Raw genomic sequence first — 19,571 nt, forward strand, 5'->3', positions numbered from 1 at the left:
TATTTGATTGGTCTTAACAATACCAGCAGTTTTTTTTTTCTTTTTAATAGTTTCCTATTGCATGTTAGATCAAGTACAAACTCACTTCTGAACCCTGCCCCTACTGCCATCACACTTGTGTTTTTCTGAATCTGGTGGAGTTGCAACTGTGCAGTGCTTACCTGAAAACAACCAGAGTTAAGACCAGTGAGAGCAGTGTTAAGTTCTATTAAACCTTTGCTACCAAATTGTTGAAGTCTGTAATACCTCCATGCATAACCAAATTTTCAGTTCTGTTTTGTAGTTCAGAGGTCAGTGGTAGTTATTTTAGTGTTATAATTATGATAAGTTGTTATTATCATAATCCACATATTCAGGACACTGCAATGAGGGTGTGTGCCTCATTCTTGTGGAAGGGCTTAGGTTTGTACTCAAGAATGTAAATTGTAAGGCATGCTTTAATTTTCAGTTGTTTCAACAGGTAAATCTGTAGACGTATGCAGTTTGTAAATAAGCTATCATCGATTTAGAAGCATCTTTCWCTTTTCCACTAGACCTAAGCTCTTGCAACAGATAAAGAATCTTTGTGGTATGAAATCTGCGAAATGAGAATTTTCTGAAAGCTACAAACCAAATGTGTTTGAGAAAGGACATCAAACTCTAGTCTTTAACATATCAGTCAAGAATCTGAGAGAGTATATTCATCAAAGAAATAGTGTTTAACCAGTTCTTGTTTCTATTTTAATCCACATTAAGTACTGAAAATAGAGTTCAACCTGGACCGAAACCCCTCTCTCTTTTCCTTTTCCCCTCTGAATTTGAGGGGAGTTCAGTTCTGACAGAAACCTTGCATCTCCTCTTTGAAACACAAATGTGTCAAGTTGTAGCCTTAAGCTTTAATTTCAATTAGAACAGTTACTCCATTGGTATATTTTTTGTATATTCTTTAAAAAAATATATAATGTCCTGAATGCAGTTTTGTTTTGTTCCATGATAGTTACTTTTACTAGAACTTGCTATTCTCTGCAGTGTGCATTACCCACCAGAGGGAGCTGAAGCAGAGAACTGTCAGAATTTGGTTTGACCTTCTCATTCTCAGAGGATTCACTAGTGGAAGTCCTCTCTTTCACTTCGTGGGGCTTTGGAATAGGCCCTTTGTCTTCAGCTTATCTTGGGAGCAGATGCGGACTATGTAGGGAGGCAGCGCGCAGATTATTCTTTGAYACAGCTGTTTTACAGAATGCTCTTAAATGTTGTAATGGAAAAATAGAGAAGTAGGGACATACTTGACACCTTCTTAGAAACCCACCTGAGCACTGGTTCYAGCTGCTGCTTGTGGTCTATGCTGGCTATCAAGTTCAGGTACAGACAAAACAGTGGTCAGTGTATCTCCTCTGCTTGCCTGTGAATACAGGGGCTGTGTTTAGTCCATAGGATGCTTAATATGTAGTTATAAAAAATSAGGCCTGTGGCTATTCTTTAACCGGTGAAGATAAACTGTGCTGCAGCAAATAAAGTACCTATAGTATCGATGCCTTCTATCAAGGGAAATAATGRTAGTAGAAGATTTGCTAACAACAGCAAATGTCTTCCTGCTTGCCCTTGGTAGCTCCACATGCTCAACAAATATCTAAACTCTACTTTCAGTGCATTTGAGTTTGCAGTAAAATTTCATCACRGCCTGTGGTAGAACTGAACTACAGTCTTATCACAAAGGTGTAATGCAAGTTACATCCTCTATAAGAACATCCAYTAGTTCTTACTGATTCTGATTAAATTATTTACCTAAAACCCCTTTAAGTCTTTGCCATAATACAAAATAGAAATTATAATGCAATGGGGTAAACCATAACTAAATACAAGATACTAAAAACAAAAGGTGAACTATTTTCAGATAAATGAACTGTCTTCTTTCTTCTTTAACTAAGGATTTTGGAGCGCTAGTGCAAGAGTTTTCATCGTTGCTRGAATTAGTTACAAAGGATAAGACATTGCTGAGTCTGAATGACTTTGATGAGCTTTCAGAAGAGTATGGAGCTGACCTTTCTGGATGCCTCCTGAACTCTGTGAGAATATGAATTTTATTGTTTCTACATCTACAGGATGAAACTGTAGAACAGTGAAAATAAAATAATTTCYATGTCAGTTAGTATATAAAGCAAATTGCCATCTGATAGGATGATTCATTCCAAGTTTTTGTTCGCTGAGAATAGTGGGATATGACTAGAAATTAAGAACAAATTCATTTTAAAAAGGCATGATATGTTGTACTGAGCCTTWAAAAATGTAAAGGGGAATATTGTGGGTTTGATTCTCTTACCTCAAAAAAAAAAAAAAAAAAGTTCTCATTTATTTTAAATAATATGATGTTTGAAAGTAAAGTCTCCTGACTTGTTCATATCAGTATTCATAGTGTAGATCCATTGTCTTCAATGGAATTATGCCTTTGAGCAATATTTTGCAGGATCAGATCCTTTATMTAGAAAGGTCCAGCGTTACAGAAGTTTAAGCAAGTGCCTTCCACTCTGTGACCTAGGCCCTGGTATTGCAGTTATACCTGTGGRTCAGGGCTACCTGCTCAGAGTTTCCTGGAGTCAGTGGAGATTTGTTTAAGAAGAGATGTTTCAACAGATGTTGAAGCAGATYCAGACAAGTTTAGTACGATAGACATTAGTTTTCTCAGATTAAAAGCCCTGGATACCCAGCCCTAATCTCAGTAGCCAAGTGAAGAATCATCRCAGGATCAGGCATCAGGTATTTGTATGGAAAATGTAGGAAAGAATAGTAAAGAATTGTTTAGATTTATCTTAGTTCCAAATTATTGTTGATAATAAGGCTTGAGTCATGAAGCATGTWAACTAAGTCTTTAACTTAACTAACAAAGTTTGTTGCATCATTTGAGATTAATCTTTGGAGAAGCCATATCTCCTGAAGCCTTTCACATGTCCTGTTTCGTTATAATTCACATACTTATTTAGTTTTCTACAGGAAATAACAGGTAAATAGCGTATTCTCCGAATCCTCCACCTAACGTCTACAGAAATAAATTAAATTATTGCTTGCTGGTTGAAAAGGGACCATTAAAGACACTGTAGCTAGCAGCAGCAGCTCCTCAAAAAGATTGTGTTGCCTGCCTGCTACAAGTCTAGTTTTTGTGCCCATGGMGATTCACTCTTATGCTCTCCTTTAATCCAGAATCAGAGGTGTATCTTTCTCTYGTACTCGTTGCTTCTGACTAGAATAGAGAAAAACCATGGAGAGCAATTTGTCCAGAGACTGGCAGTTTATATCACTCCATCAAGAAATGGCTTAGCACTGGAGTGATTACTAGATCTTTAGTCTCTGGGTGAGGCAGTATTGCAAGAGATGACAAAGTGTCAGAAAGTTTCGTTTTCAGTTTTCCTCGAAGTGCAATGGTTGAGATTCCAAAAGGATTTTGGAGAGGATCTGACAGGAAAAGGRCTGACAACACTTACAGTTTCACCTGGATTTGTTCATCTCTAAAGCATATCTGTATAGAAAGGTACCTGAAAGTACCTGACTCAGTTGCCATGTGCATGCTGCATTTGCAGATTACTGGAGAACAGAGCTTCTTGTAATCTTTGAAGCTTATAAACTGACTGGTTTTTCAGCCCCTGGCCTCTTTTTTGAAGGAAGAGTCATGTTTTCAATCTAGGTCACTTCTTGGAACTTCATAGTATCTGATCCAATCAAAGAATATTCCTACATTAATAACAGAATGCCTGTTTAATTGTGAATTTCTATTGCATAAATCCTGGGCATTGTCAGTTATAACTGTAGAGAAGGATTTAAAAACAGCTGCCAGAGCTGAAGGGTGAGTTCCTTAAATTACTCMTTAAAAGCTGTAGTAACTGACCTAGGAGATCACTGAGTCCCAAGCGCTCACTGTCCTCCTCTTGCATTTTTGCAGCATCTTGTATAGTTCCTGCACCTGAGAGTGCAGCATGTTAGTACGATCCATTCTTTTCATTATGATAGTACACTGCAGTCAACATTCTCTGACTAGTAACTTCAGTGTGAAAATCTGGAAGCAAAAATATTTCGAAAGCTTATTCTTTTAAAATCTTACTTGTGAAATGTTTGGTTTTAATGTGCTTTTATATTTATTATCTTTCATCTCAAAGCTTTTCAYGGACTGTTGATGTTGCCCCCTAGTCATCTCAGCAAAAACAGTCAGGAGGTCCTTTGTAACAATGGAAAAAGAATATTTTGGCTAAAATCTATTAGCCCATAGACCACTTCTGTCATTTACAGGAATGATCGGACAGACGTTCATAGACCACTAAATTGATCATTAATTACTAATATTTGTTATTTTTGAGAAGAGGACATCTTTGAGCAAGCAATGGTAAAAATTATACCAAATTATGCCAATCCTTCCTCTGTCAAAAAGGCTTCAAAAGTAGTATTTGGCAAGTTACTTGTGGGGAGTACGAGATCCCCAAGGGTTCAGTGTMACTGCTTCTTAAAGGAGCACTGAACCTTGTGGTAGTTCTGAAACTGATTCACCTGCTAGTTTCTTGGATCAGGATCTCTGTCACACTGTTCATGGGCACCCCAAGATGCACCATAATCAATGCCTTCTGCTATTTTAGATAATGGAACACGATGCGTGCAAAACCAACAGCCTTTGTGAGGAACCTCAGTGGCATTTCAGAGACTAAAGTTTGGATTTTCATCCTAGAGTTTTACATTTTATTCCTTTTTATGTTTTATTTCCTTTTAAATCAGAAAAATGAAGTTTCCCACAGGATGATATTTTTGACTATCTCAAGTAACTTTTTTGTTCTCCTCACTATAGATAATATTATGAGTGTCCTTTGCGTTTATTAATTCATAGTAGAGACCATATTCTGGTACCCTTACCAGAATTGTACTTCATTGTAAGTAGCTCCTCTGAAATAAGTATTCTGTTTTAAAAACTGTTTTGGTATCTGTGCTCATCTTGAAAGGTACTTGGCTCGAAGAGTAATGATTCTTGTGATTCTGGTATGTGATGCCATGCATCATGCATCTTGTGATGACACTGTCTGGCCTGTGTTCTTAGTTACTCAGCATTATGATTTCTAATATTAGATTCCGTTAGGACATTCTCCTAAGGTAAATGTTCTCAGATTTACTTACAGAGCATGGTTATRGCTTTAATAAAGCTATTTGTACATATTTATTTTTTGGTAAATAATCTTGGTATCCTTTGGGTGCTTAAGCCAATAATGAAAACAACTATTCTTCCTCTCTTCAGTTTTAATAGGAGTAGCTACTCAGAGGCACAAAAGGGAGATKCCAAATGTCCATGATAGAATATGGTTCATATTTTAAAAATCTTAATTTTTATTGATACAAGAGAAATGCCTGAATCTGTCACTGGGGGTAGGGGTCCTATAAAAACCAATACCATGTTTAATAAGGTAGCCTGTTTGTAATATATTTGTTTTTTTCTTGAGTTGGTTGTTTATTTATATTCCACAGGACAATAGCTGACTTGAATCTGTTAAGGGAGACCCTCAGGTTGTCCAAGAAAGTTTTACTGAAGGACCCTTATCAGTTGGCTTCCTAGCTTATAAACTGCCTGCATCAAATTGTAGCTGCAGGTAAGCCCATGGCACTAGGAACTATGAGTCTTATTTTTTAAATAATTGGAAATGTTATAGCATGGTGAAAAAAAGGTGCTGACATTTCCATTGCTTATCATAATCAGTAGTTCAAACTATAACATAAAAACATATGTATGTATTTTTTTAATTAGGTGACCCTAAGAAAATAGCCTAACCTGTCAGTTCTTCTACCCCGGTGCTGAGAATCTTCCATCCCTCCTCTTCTGCTTCAGCGTCTTGCCTTTGTGTGCCTCTTGGGCTTCCCTGTGACGTGTGTCAGGTAGGAGGAAAACATATAAAAGAACTCACATTCCTTGTTCCTTTCTCAATAGCCTGACTGGATAAGATTTTTGTCTGAGTAAAACTGGAGGATGACAATCCTTAGCAGCAGTCTGAGGCTGAGAAACACTCTAATGAAAGTCAAACGCCTTGTGTTTCTTCACAGTGTTAACTTTTAACAATATAGCAAAAAGGCTCCAGTTAAGACATTTCCCTCAGCCCCTGTGTTTTACTTCCTCCGAGGTATGAAAAAGAGATCCTATTCTGCTGTAAGAATTTGAGCCAGAACTTTTTATTTTTGCAACGTTGACTTCCATAAATATATGTTTATTTGTTGCTTGGGGAAAAGAAAACATAAAAATTAGACATCAGTTCTCTAATCCCTAGTTGCTATTTAATGCTGTCACTGAAGTGACAGGTAAGTGTTGTTTTTAAAAGAATAGTAAAAAGTACTGCTAGCAGTTACTTTCTGCCATCTGTCTGCTGATTTTTTAATGGGGCTTGCTCATCAAGAACTGTGTCTTGAGGAAAAATCTTTAAGAGACTCAAAAGAGAACCAAAATTCCCTAGCTTGCTCATCTTTCTCAATCAAAAAAATGAGATGGATCATGAATACTATATCTCAACCCCTYCAGGACTCAAAAGTGGGATGTAACATGCTGCAAAACTCTGAAGAGCCACACAAATAATTGCATGGCTGTGTTTCTCCCGGATTTGCAGCTCCTTATGTAACTGCTGAGGCTGTTACAACTGAGGAGTTACAACCTCTCTTGTGGGAACTGTTATTTCAGTGTAAAGCAAACAAAGCAAATACTTGTGATTTACATGTCATGATTCTTTCTTTCCCATGGATACACTTTTTTATAACATAAATGAGAAAGCACAATTATGTAAAAGAGAAAAAACTCTGAGCATAAACTCAGGAATGAGAGAAAATGAGGAGAAATAGAAGCAAAGGTGAATGGCTTATCCATGTCTCTAAAAAGAAATCTTTCAAAGTTCTGATCTACAGCTTATGCTGGAGGATATTTCTGCTTGTATTAAAATGCCATTTTGTTTATCRATAAATAAATTGTCTAGGAAAGGACAGAAAATTTAATTCATGCAAATTATATGTTTTATTTAATTCAACACAGATAAATATATAAAATATTTAAAAGGTTTGTTTTGACTGAGAATGTTGAAGGAAAATATTTAAATGCTTCCAAAGTTACATCTTCTTTTTTTTCTAAAAAATGCCAGTATTTTGACATATCATCCCAATTCATGATAAAAAGTGATATAATAGGATTTGTTCCAGCATAGAAATTATGGRTTTTTTCACTTAACCATTTTTTTTAATCTAGCTCAACTGCAGTAGCTTCTTAAACAAATCAATAGAAGCTTGTTAAAGTTCAAGCCACTTTGTAATAATATCAAGCTATATTTTCATTATTACATGTAAAAACCCCAGGCCTCTACAAATGTTTTAAACTAATTCTCAGTGTCATAGTGAACAGGTTAGGAGCCTGACAAATCCCAGAAAATTTTTTTTTTTTTGAGAATATTGATATAGCTAATCTATGTATCAATTAACATGAAGGATTCATCTGTATATCTTCTATTATCATGACTGCTGAGCTATTGCCTTTTTACATATAGTAGTTCCCTGTAAGTTTTATGAACATTTTATTAACTCCACTAAGACATAACATACGGAGCTGGTTTATATGCTCTCTTTAGTATGGGAGGTGAAGAAATAAAATGAAAGTTGAGAACAGGTACCTCTAAAACAGACAAGTTATATCCAGAAATAACTGTATAAACTGGAGCTAATGAGTTTTCCTTTGTGTCAGGGCAATAACTGATCAGGATTAGTAACTAATTGTACTCATATCAGTTGTATTGGTATAAATCTGTCTGCTAACCGAAGATGTATTCCATTACAACTGGAAGCAGAATTAGGTTTAGAGCTTGGTCCCTTGTGTCCGACAAAGTGACATAGACATTGAAAACATACTTTTAGGTGATTTCAGCTGCCTAAAATYATGACCTTCACCTCTGCCCTGCTTCCCCAGTTCCCTGCTGACACTTAAGTTTGTCCCAGTAGTGCCCCAAAACAGCTCACCATGACAGAGTTGAGCAACTTAATACTGGCATCACAGTTCTTGAAATCTGCAAAACAAATGTTTTGCTACCTATTTTGTCTGCTAATTCAGAAAGCAAGCCTAATACACACACATGCAGGATCAGTAAAGAAAAAGTTATGCTAATACAGTGGCTACCCTGGCACTTCTGTTTAAAATAAATGTGTATAATGTGTGTGTGTGTGTGTGTATGTATATATATATTTATATATATATATATGATTGGACATACAAATATGTAAATATGATTGGACACACATATATAGGATTGGACACATCCCCTCCTTAAGGCGGCAAGTAGAGCACTCAAGCAGGATGGTGGGCAACACTGATTCATTTCTTCTTATATAAGAAGATGTTTAAACTCACATCTGCTCCTGGCAAGGAAACAGCCATATAACTATGAGGAAGCAGACTTTTGCACGTGAAAGAGCTCTGGCTCTGCTTTGGAGTCATTCCAGTTTTCATGGCATAATTMAATTTCATGGAACTATGACAAAGACACTAGCCATCAGGCATCTCATGTTGGGTTAGCAACAAAAAAAACACCAGTTCCAGTTCTGTTTCAAAGGCCRGATTTATTTAATGTTCAGTAGAGCCTTTGGATAAAATACAGTCTTGAGCCAGGAATTGTAACTAATGACTCCCTTCTTCTACATGAATGCAAATTCACACTGGAGTAATGAAATTCTGCTATGATTTTATGATTAAGTTAAAATCTGAGTGAGGAATGGCAGAATTTGATGACATTGAGTGTGGATCTGTGGTTTGCAGAATATGTGACAGGATGAATCATTTGTTTGGTTTACCTATTTGACACTATCTTATGTAGTGCATTAACTGATGAATACATAATATTAATTAATATGTAGAAAAGAGAATATTTTGGAAATGGTACCAAATGGAAAGACTTTTTGGCCTGAATGCTGAATCCTTTCAATTCTTAGCAATTGATTTCTTGTTTTTAATGGTGGATTAATTCCAGTTCTCTGCTGAAATGTCACTACAGTTTGGTAACCTCTGGGTTTGTTTCCTTGGTAAAACTCTGACAGAACAATCAGACGGCAGCAACAATAAAATCTAGACCAACTGTATGGGAAATAGACCATAAATCTGTGCTTAAAAAAAAAAAAAAAAAAAAAAAGTTGTCTCTGTCTAATTATAGACTATTAATGAAATCATGTCCGTTTTTTAAATTCATTAATTCCTTGGTCACATGGAAAAAATCACAGCAGTTTCAGAAACTCATCAGCATTCCACAGTTATGACTGCATCTCAGGATAGTACTTTGAAATTCTGGGATTTAAATGTTTACAAAGTAACCTTCATGCTCCATGGAGTTGGGAAGAACATTGGTTGTATTGTTATATGTCAGTAGAGACTAGTGGCATTGACTGAACACTGTTCTTTTTAAAACTGGGATCTTTCATTAGGAAGAGTGATTTATATAGCTGATCTTACTTGGATATGCCAGTACTGGCATCTGTAATGAAAGGGGAACTCCTGGCTTTTTTACTGACATCTGTAATGAAAGGGGAACTCCTGGCTTTTTTTTTTTTTTTTTTTTTTTTTTTTTTTTTTTTTTTTTTTTTTTTGATGGTAGCCAATTGGTCAAGGTGAGAGGGTTTTTCTTGTCCTCGTTCTTGGTTGTCTCTGTGTTCATTAAATCATAAAAACAATTTATATTTCAGCAACTTTTAGAAAAAAATGTTCCTTTGACTTAGTGGATGAGGGGAGAGCTGATCCTTCTGGACAAATGAGCTTCCTCTGATATGTTTCCTTCTGTGCTTAGAGTAATAGTCAGCCACAGAGAAATAAGTTTAGAGAGGCAGCAATTAATAGCTGAGAGGTAGTTAGTAACAGTTTCTAGTATTAAGTTACCATTTCTGACTTGTAGCTGACCACATAAACTGTCCTTAGCACTAAGTAGAGTTGACCTTTTTGTACTAAAAAGGGTAGGAAAGCTCACACAGTTAATTACAACTGAGAAATCATATACTAAACTACTCCTTATCACCTCTAAGCCACTTGCTATTTGCTGAAGTCATTTATAATTTTGAGTGTTGTGGYATCCTTTGTCATCTATGAAACTGGTAATGTATTGGTCATAAAAATTACGGGAAACTGAAGTGCAGAAATTGGCCCTTGCTTAGATAATAGTCATATGTGTTTTCTGCTACATCAGTGATTGCAGGTGAACAGCCTATTAAACCTTTTATGAGATTTTTTTCAATTTCAGAATCTTGTTATGCAGGAATAGTAATAACCACATCAGATAACCTAAGTGTCAGCTCAGGGTTCTGTTCCTTGGCAGAAACTTATTGTGTCCTTCAGAGGAAAGTACAAGAAAGTTTATATCAAGCTGCTGTCTACCAGACTTTGCCGTATGACTTTCTCAGTTAGAAATTGCCATATATCCTGGAGCATGGAGGTTTTAATAGCTTTTTAAATATTTTATTCTATCTGGATCCTATCTAACTTATGAATGAGCTCATTATCCATATTTCAACATTTCAGAGAGGACTTACTTCTGTATTTATTTTAGTTGTCAATTCAGTTAAGTAATGGGATAACTTGTCAAGACTTTTTCCCCTGTGGGCATTTTTCAACATTTCAATAGGAATTAATCTGTCCAATCTAGTAGATAGAAAGTGAAATGTAAAANAAAAAAGAAGAAGAAGAAAAAAAACAGGAGAAGACTCTTAGTTTTGAAAAACAAAACAAAGTTTAAATTATGCAGTTTACAATGGTTCAGCCTCAGCAGTGACTGCTGAATAAACAACAGCACTGTATGACCCCTTGAATGTGCATTTTAGGATTTTCTTAATGAAAGAAAGTAGGAGAGAAAAATCTCTCTCAACTTTTTAGAAGAGAAAGATTATATTACAATTTCTTTCAAATGCAGTTAACTAGCTATATAGTGACTCTTCACTTCTCTTTTCAGATTTTTTGGATTCCTTTCCCCTCTCCTTCTAATTATTTTTGACAGTTTTTTCCCTTTGAACCTGCATTTCATTTCTACTGTCATTTCTTTCTTTCTTTCTTTTTTTTTTTTTCTTTTTCTTTAGTTCTCTCGCTTGGGTTTATTCTTCTCTCCTGCTTTTCGCAGGGGGTGATACTTTCATATTCCCCATTCCACATTTTACATCCTTTACTTACTTTTCCCTGAGAACTTTAGTGCTTTATATTTTATTCTGAGGCAGAGAAGGAAAAGGAAGATATGGCAGACTCAGGAAATATGCTCAACTTTGTGCTTGAACYGATACTATTTTCATTATTTCAGGTTTTTGACCTGCCTGACTCATGCCAATTGCTGCATGAAATACTCCTTTCTTCAGCAGATATTCCTGTGCACAAAGGTTGTTCCGTATTTGTATCAAGGAATTCAAAGAAAGATTATATTCTGTGTGCTTATAGGTTAGGAGAAAGTATTTTCCCCCCACTGAGAACTTGTGATTAAAATCCCTCATCAGAATTCAACTGAATATCAGCCTTCCATCACTGTATTTTGGTTTCAGTCAGATCTGTTAAAAATTATTCATATTTACTCTATTGCTCTATATTTGCTATATTATCATTAAATAATCCAAATTGTATAAGGGAATAAATTTAAGGGTACAGTTTGTCGATGTGAATTCCATTGTCTCCCCACATCACCCCATCAACGATCTGTTATATCCTCCACTACCAAACTGCTGTGGCAGGTACTTCTTCCAAAAATAAGTTGTCAGGGTTTTTTTTGTTGTTGTTTGTTTTGGTTTGGTTTGATGTGCCAGTCTAGCATGCAGCTTTACACAGTGTTTGTTGAGAGTGATTGTCAGATTGAAAAATCTGAGAACAAGGTTTGTGCTAATGCAACACCAGGTGTTCTCTCGGTTGGTATTCTACTCCCAGGATCAACTGGGAGATCATTTTTCAGCTTTGCTCTGTGTAAATATTATAGTCACTAGGGGGAAAAAAATCACAAACTTTTCTAAGTATGATTAGTCCACATATCTGACATGCAACAATAGGAAAGGACAGGCATATTTACTTATGCAGAATGTTTGACAGGATTAGAATGATGAGGCTTAGAAGTCCAGTGTYGGCTACTTACATTAATTTGGTTTTCAAATAGCACTGCAAGTATTCTGCGTTAAAGACAGAAATAGTTTACAAAGGCAAATCCAGTCACATGGAGGTAAAACAAAGTGTTAGGAAGAAAAGTGATGTAAGAGAATATAAAAGAGATGCCCTATGCTATGGGCATAGACAAAAGCAATTATAAAGAGAATAACCCAAGGTGCATTTTGAGGTCCTTATTCAGTTCTGTATTTTATCACTAGTATGTCTGAAGGGTTTAAAAGCTAGATTTGCAGACAGTAATAACATTGGGAGTACAGCAAATCATAACATGTACTGCATATAGATTCAGCACATGCACAGACGGGGCAAAATACCTCAACAAAAGCAAAATCAAACCACAGTAAAAATCCCAACTAGTGTTTATAACTCTTTTATAGTATTAAAATGAGCAGTTAATTAGCATATTTGGCAATCTGATAGTTTTACATTCCTAAACTGTCACCACCAGAGCAGCAAGATTGCCTTCTCTATCCTCCCTCTGCCAAGCATGTCATAGTCCAAATCAGGCTGCATCAGAGCTTTTGGGTTTTATTCTGTAACTTACTTATCTCTCTGAATCGTACAGAATAGACCTGATGTTATCATAYCCCTCTCACACTGGTTTGCACATACACATCTGGAAGCAGAATTCAGTTGTCTTTGCATATGCACTTAGTCTTCAGGCTTTACTTAGTAGTATGACAGTGTMAGGCTACAGATATGTTTTATCTGTTTTAATTGACTCTACAGGAATGAAAAATAAGCTGTAGTATTCAGCGCTAGCAGAGGAGAGGTGGTTGCTAAGCTGATATGCTAAGAGCCCGTGGTTGCTGTTCAAGGAGTAGCTCTAACTAATGACTATTTCCTTGTGATCTCCAAGTAATTAATATTTACAAACTATATTCTTTCTCCTCCAGAAAAGAAACTAGTGCCCAGTTTTTAATAATATTGGAGTGGCCAGTGAGATCTTCAGTAGCAATTTTTCTAATGTAGGATTTTTTGAAAAATCATACTGGCAGCCTTCCTGCAGCTTTAGGTGCCTAAGTCAACCTAAAAATCTCTGCTTTTATCCCTAACTAACTCCTTCAGCCTGCTGAATTCCATCTCAAGGCAGGTGGTTCCAGCACTCTCACTCCTCCATTAAACCTTGCAGTTTCTAGCGCGTGCATCCTACCATGCTGACAACTATTCCAAAAACAAGTTCTGTATTACTCCATTATTTTCAGGAGGGTCAGCAGAGTTGCTGTTATTTTGCAATGGCGTGAGGCTGACTGTTAAATATTTTTGAGAGAGCAAGTTTTCTTTTCACTTAATGTTACAGCTTTAAAAACATCTGCTGCTTTAAAAATGTTTCTACTGCTGTAGTAGAAGCCTCACTCTTGCTATGTACAGCTCTGTTGTTTGTTACAAGTGCCCTTTCATGAGGCAGTAGGATACTGCACAAATAAAACTCTTCAGTGTTAGCACCTTTGCCTACTTTTGCACCAGTAAGGGTCGCTGCAATGACTTTTTTTTCCACTTATTTCATTAATCATCCAGGCTCTTGTCTTGTGGTATTCAGCACTRTTCCAAACACTAACACCACTGAGATAATACTCTGGAATCTGACGGCCTTAAGCACGTGCTCAAGTTACCTTTGAGCAGTTTCATTTCTGCTGCCATTTGTTAAATAAAGGAGAATTGTTTTTATAGATTGATTCATTTCTGAAGGGATTGTGCAGATGGAAATCTCAGACTGTGAATATGGTCATTCCCTAGTGCTTAGCTATTGAACAGTCTGTGCTAGTGTCTTTCAATAATATTAAGTGACCTGGTACTCTGAAATGAATCACGTGACAAAGGAGATAGGCTTAAGTTTTGAACAAGTATATTTATTCTTGTTGGACTACAAAAGAGATGTGAATCAAGTGTTGAAGGAATTCTCTGCCACTTCAAGAAAATGTAAATTAAGATCCAAGGGCTATGATTGCTCCTTACCACTGAAACGTACTGTCTAATTCTAAAAATCCCCAAATTTTGGAAAACTGAGATCTGAATTTCAATGCTAAGTTCAAATTTTTATTGTTATCCCAATACTTTATCAGTAAAATGAGTTATTATTGAAGAAGTAAAATTGAGTATAGGGTTTATATCTTCTTGTAAATAATGCTAGGATGAGATTCAAATATATATTTGATGGGATTAAAGTCAATGGCTTATTATAAAAATTGTCTGAAGTCCCTAAATCCTTGTGCAGTTTGGCTTAGGAAAAGATAACTGAAGTGTTTCTTCTGAACACAGTTTTTAGGTTAAGGCAGGTAGAGAGAGAAAATTCTGCTAATTTCCAAGCTCTCTGTAAACCAGGTCATGTCAGACTTCATACATAGCAATCAGCATCTTGTATTTCACCTAGAAAGTTAACAGATAACCAGAACAGACCTGTATCTACCTGACCTGTGTCCCCAAAAGGTGGACAACAAAATTCGTATAGACCTTGTAAGTAACTTCACAAGATAGTCCTAGCAGAACAACTGCAGGCACATATGTTATAGAATATTCTCCTTATATACTAAAATCTTTTCTATACTACTATCTTTTTTTTCAATTTAACCTTAAATGTGAGGGGTTTGCTCTGAACTTCATTATTGTTTACCTTTTATTTTGGAGAGAACTACCTTCAACTGTGGCACTTGGCTTGGCTTCAAAGATCAATGGCCAATCTTTGACTGTTACTGCAAGTAAGTGAAAAGAAATAGATGAAACTCAAGACATGGTGACTATGCAGAATTATCCCAGGCAAGTTCAAAAAAGATCTTTAGTGCTTAAACATTTTCTGTGTTTTAGATTAGGGCAGGTAGCAGACATCATGACAGGTACAATGCTGTATTTRAAAACATGATTGAAGCCTTTAAAAGGTGATTCTTCCAAAAAAATAAAAATAAAAATCAACAAAATGTACTATTTTCCATAATTTGTTTCTGAATGGCCTTGCCAGTTTCTGATGTAGAGTATACACTGCAAATAGGAAGATTTACAACTATTGTAAATGTACTCAGTAATGATTACTTGTTGTCATCATTCGGTTAAAGCAAGTTTGACGTAAAGTGTTATCAAAAAAACTCATCTTCCCAACACCTTCATGTGGCAGACCTTTTCAGAACCTGTCTCAGCCAACTTACATCAAAAAAACACACACACAACAAACTTGAAAAAGTTGAAAGCTCAGAACTCCAAAAAAATAACTTCCCAGTTCCTATTGACTACAGTGAGGCCAGGATTTAAGCCCTATATTGCAACTGAATGTGTAGATAGCTATGGTAGGGAATTAGAGATCACTGTTAGGAGTGTTCGTAAGACTCATAAATAAGGCTACTTTAAACTCCAAAACAAAATGGAGAGAGCTTTATAGTCTTCATAATTACTAGTAATAGATTGTTCTTTTTTGTTTTGTTCATGCATTGTGTGCAGGAATCTTAGTGCTGGAGTCTTTACAGCATGGAAAATAATAAAATCAAAATGCAAAGCAATGCTATTAGAAAGGAAAACTAAAGGACTTGTAGACAGCATTGATATTATGCTGGTGAGAGATATGAAACTCTTTGTCCTTACACACAAAGGGTTGGCCTCTTTATTACTGATTCGCCAAGACCCCTTTTTCAAGTACTAATTGAAAATGTATTCAGAAAGTGTGTGTGTGAGGGGGTGCATGTTTATGGATGATTTTTTTTCATTTCCATAAAACCTAATTAAACAAGATATTTAATTAGATAATTCATTATACAAAGCAGGCAGCATGGTTTCTTTTATATTTCTACTAGACTCTGTTAATTTACGACCTTTCGAAAAAAGAAGTTTGTGAAGAATCAGATGGGTCTTTACCTCATTCCTTGCCAAAGTAAGTACAAGATTCTTGAGGGAGGACTGCTGCTTGGCCTCTCTGAGAATAGGTAGGAGTTTGTATCTGGCACTGACTGCATCATCCAAGAAGTTTTACATATGGAACAAATCATATGTTCATTCTCTGCGGATCTAACTACTAAATACATTTAAATATCATTGTTCAGTCAACCCGCTTGATTTTTTTTTTGAGTCACAGTAGTCTTTAGCATAAAGGACATTCTCTTATATTTGTCAGATATGCACAGAAGTGTCTCTAAATAAAGCTGAAAGCTGAAAATAAACAATTTTTTTTACAGAATATTTTGCATTCAAGTGGAAACTTTAAGTCCTGTTAAGGTCAATTGTACTTGTTAGTTTTAAAGCTACTGTGAGCCTGAAATCGTGAGCTAATTGTGAGATGGAAGAAGGCAAAAAAAAAATTTTTTTCATTTTCTAGAGATAAATAAAGAACAATAATAAAGACCACACTGGAGCAGAAAGATGCAATTCATTCTTCCCTGTGCCAGTTGGATTGAATTGGTTTTCCTCAGTGTTTGTGAGGTCTGTGAGAAATGTTTGGATAAGATCTGTTGGTGCTGTTCCCAGAACATGTTCATGTGATATCAAAGAATTCTGTTGCTTTGCCAGGGACCACTTTGTCATTTGGAATTTGGAGACTGGGGTTTTAAAGGGTTGTCTGAGGCCAGAACCCAAAGACAAGACTCCTGCACAACCTATTTATGCTGGCAGACCCTCTTCTATCAAAGGCCACCRGGGAGCTGTACAAGGAGACTCCACCCAAGAGGAGAGGGAGCAAGGGAGCCACAGGTGACAACTTGATCCAGAGCTGCAGCTGAAACAACTGTTGTCCAAGGCATTGAAATATAAATTCAAATAAATGTCATTTATTAAAATAAAAAACCAGTTCATCGTAGCCTTCCGGAGTGTCCTTGTCCTGAAGCAGAGAGATCAAATAGACAAGGGCCAGACCCATGTACAGTTGTTATATTTCTTCAGTTGCAAGAATTAATGACTCTAGCTGCCTGACAGGAAGTAAGAAGGAGGAGTTATAACTCCAGGAAACCTTAAAATTGTAGCAAGCACCTGTTAGTGAGTTGTGCATCCTTCCTTCTGAGGAATTTTTGCTTCAATAAATGTAATCAAAAAGTTGTATCAGGTGGCAAACATCAATATTCTGTTTGTTTTAGAACTTTAAAACTCATGAGAAAGGTATAATGAAACTAAGACAGAAAAGAAAAGGAGCCTGGGGAACAAGGTAAAACAAATAGAAAAATGACAACAATTTACTAACAAAAAGTGTAACCCCATTGGTCAGTACTTGCTCATAAGAGATGAAAAAAATGAGAAACAACATCCTAATCTATTATGTTTTGTTTTAATTACAATATATATGTATTTTCTTAGAAGTGTATATCATTTCTGTCTATCAGATGAGGTAAGCAGAGTTACTTTCTCAGCTCATATCTTTTATATATTTACACGTATTTGTAATGATACTTATTAAAATCTGGTGCACTGCAGATGCTAGAATACAAATAACTAAAAATATTGTCATTCTACTGAATGACAAAGAAAGCTATAACATAATGAAACAAATTGTTTCATCATTGGACATAATGTAGTTTTTTGATAACACAATTTACATTACAATTTCTCTCAGTTCCTAAAATGATGTTCTGCTTACTGATGTACATTTTAGTAAAATGCTGAAAAGCTACTTCATCTTGCTTAGTAATCTCATTTTTTTTAAATATGTCTTTTTTCTGCCTTGTTTTCACTCCATTGTTTCCATTATGAACTGGTATCTGGAAGATCTTGCAATAGGCAAGTGTTTTAGGACAGAGAATAATCATAAAGTCCATCCCTTGATTGCTTAAAATTAATTTACACTGATTATTTTTCTAAATGGAAATTTTATACTTCTTCTTCCTAAAGATCACATTTTAAATTGCAGTAAGAATTTTGTAGTTTCATTATGTTGTAGCCATAATGCCTTTCTTCACAAGTTTGTAAAGGTTATTAGTTGTTTTTGCTATTTATTCTATTCTGTGTAAAATATCACTGGTAGACTGTCATTCTTTACTATGAACAGTTTCCCATCTGACTTACTGTATATAGTTTCAGCCCTGTATTCATTTAAAATGATAGACCCTAATTTTCTCAGTCAACACTGGACCAGGTCAACAGACCAATCAGCTTGAGAAGTTATTCACATATAAGTCCTTATGTGGAGAGGTAGGAAAAGGTTTATGCCTAGAAGGTCTTTTGGTTTTCAGCTTCACTGACCAACACCAATGCCACTTCACTACTTTTGTGAAGAAATATGGTAACAGTTAAGGACACATTTTTAATTAGATGATAGAAATGAAATTGAAAAGCACTGAAGTAAATCTGCAGAAAAGCTCTAAGCTTGTGACTGACCGGTCAGAGATCTACTCTGAGGTCACAGTATGTTCATACCATGCGCACCATCTCTGCATGTTCAGTTTGCAAGCCCTCTGCCAGCTCCACGTTCTTCAAAGTAGTACATCCATGCTCTTCTTGCACACTACTGCCTTGACCTACACTGGCTGCTGTCTRGTGCTTCCCAGCTGCAGTTAAGAAGAGAAAATCAGCTGTATCACTCACACTGTAAAACTCGAAAACTAGAACAGTAGGTATTATTTTTTTTATAAGCTTAAATGCAGGTTCATGTTGAAAAAAGTGAGTGCTAGGTGTGGTACTTATAAAAGTAACAGAGTTCAGATGGTGAATATTTGTATTAACCAACTTAAAACGATCTGCACTATAAGAATTGTTTGCTGAACATATTTTCTAGTTACCAAAAATTCATACACTCATTTTGCTAATCCTTTCCTATAAAAGTTGACATTTATCAAATAAAATACTGTGAAACGTTCTTCCAGTGTTTCTTGAGCGAGTGAAAATTAACGCATAGTATCCAGGTTGCTGCTTAAAATACCTGAACATCTATCAGATTTCTGAGTGTGAAGAATATTATTCTTACATTATTAATTAGTTACATATACAACGAGTAGAAAACAGAATGGGAAATCCTTTTAAGAGGTAATTTGCTTTAATAATTCTCAAGTTGATTATTGAGTCTACCTTTCTACTGTATTAGGGTAAGCCYTTCATATGTACAGACATCCCTATTTTCACTCCAACAAATTTTTGAACTGAAAAACACATGCCTAGGTTCCTTGCTTGGTGAGCACTCTCTTAACCAGTGCTATCGTTAGTTGGGGCTGAGATTTTATGTGAATGGCCCCCTCTTTTTCCCAGCTGAAATAGGTGACCACCATTCCACTCTGGTGGTTATGTCTAACCATGGTGACATAAAACAACATGGGGAGATTCTTGGCTGAAGAAGGTACAAATTAGAAGCCCAAGCACCAAACAAAATAAGAGGATCTAAGGAAAAAACATTGATAAAAAAAGGCAGCCAATTCCTCCATCCCCAGTTATCCAGTGAAATTCTAGTAGAAGAGGACAGGCATCCACTCACCGTCTTTAAATAAACTAAGAAACTGACCATTTTTCAGGCTTGTTCAGTGGTAATGAGACACAACTGAGAGAAGCTGTGCAC

General features: G+C 35.9%; 1 long non-coding RNA gene across 6 annotated transcripts in view; it reads left to right on the forward strand.

Annotated features, from left to right (window-relative positions):
* The window catches only part of LOC146592248 (uncharacterized), a 23,824-nt gene extending 6,929 nt beyond the window's left edge, over positions 1–16,895 (forward strand). For 3 of the 6 annotated variants that reach the window (XR_014896624.1, XR_014896626.1, XR_014896627.1), the window contains 5 exons: positions 1,908–2,045; positions 5,470–5,591; positions 5,747–5,874; positions 15,901–15,977; positions 16,419–16,895. This is a non-coding gene — a long non-coding RNA (uncharacterized LOC146592248). The remainder of the gene's footprint in view (positions 1–1,907; positions 2,046–5,469; positions 5,592–5,746; positions 5,875–15,900; positions 15,978–16,418) is intronic. The other 3 variants (XR_014896625.1, XR_014896628.1, XR_014896629.1) reach the window with 3 other exon arrangements.
* Positions 16,896–19,571: the final 2,676 nt, after the last annotated feature.

The sequence above is a fragment of the Rhea americana genome, unplaced genomic scaffold, assembly GCF_003343005.1.
Source record: "Rhea americana isolate MKP2758 unplaced genomic scaffold, rheAme1 scaffold_34, whole genome shotgun sequence".
Lineage (NCBI taxonomy): Eukaryota > Metazoa > Chordata > Aves > Rheiformes > Rheidae > Rhea > Rhea americana.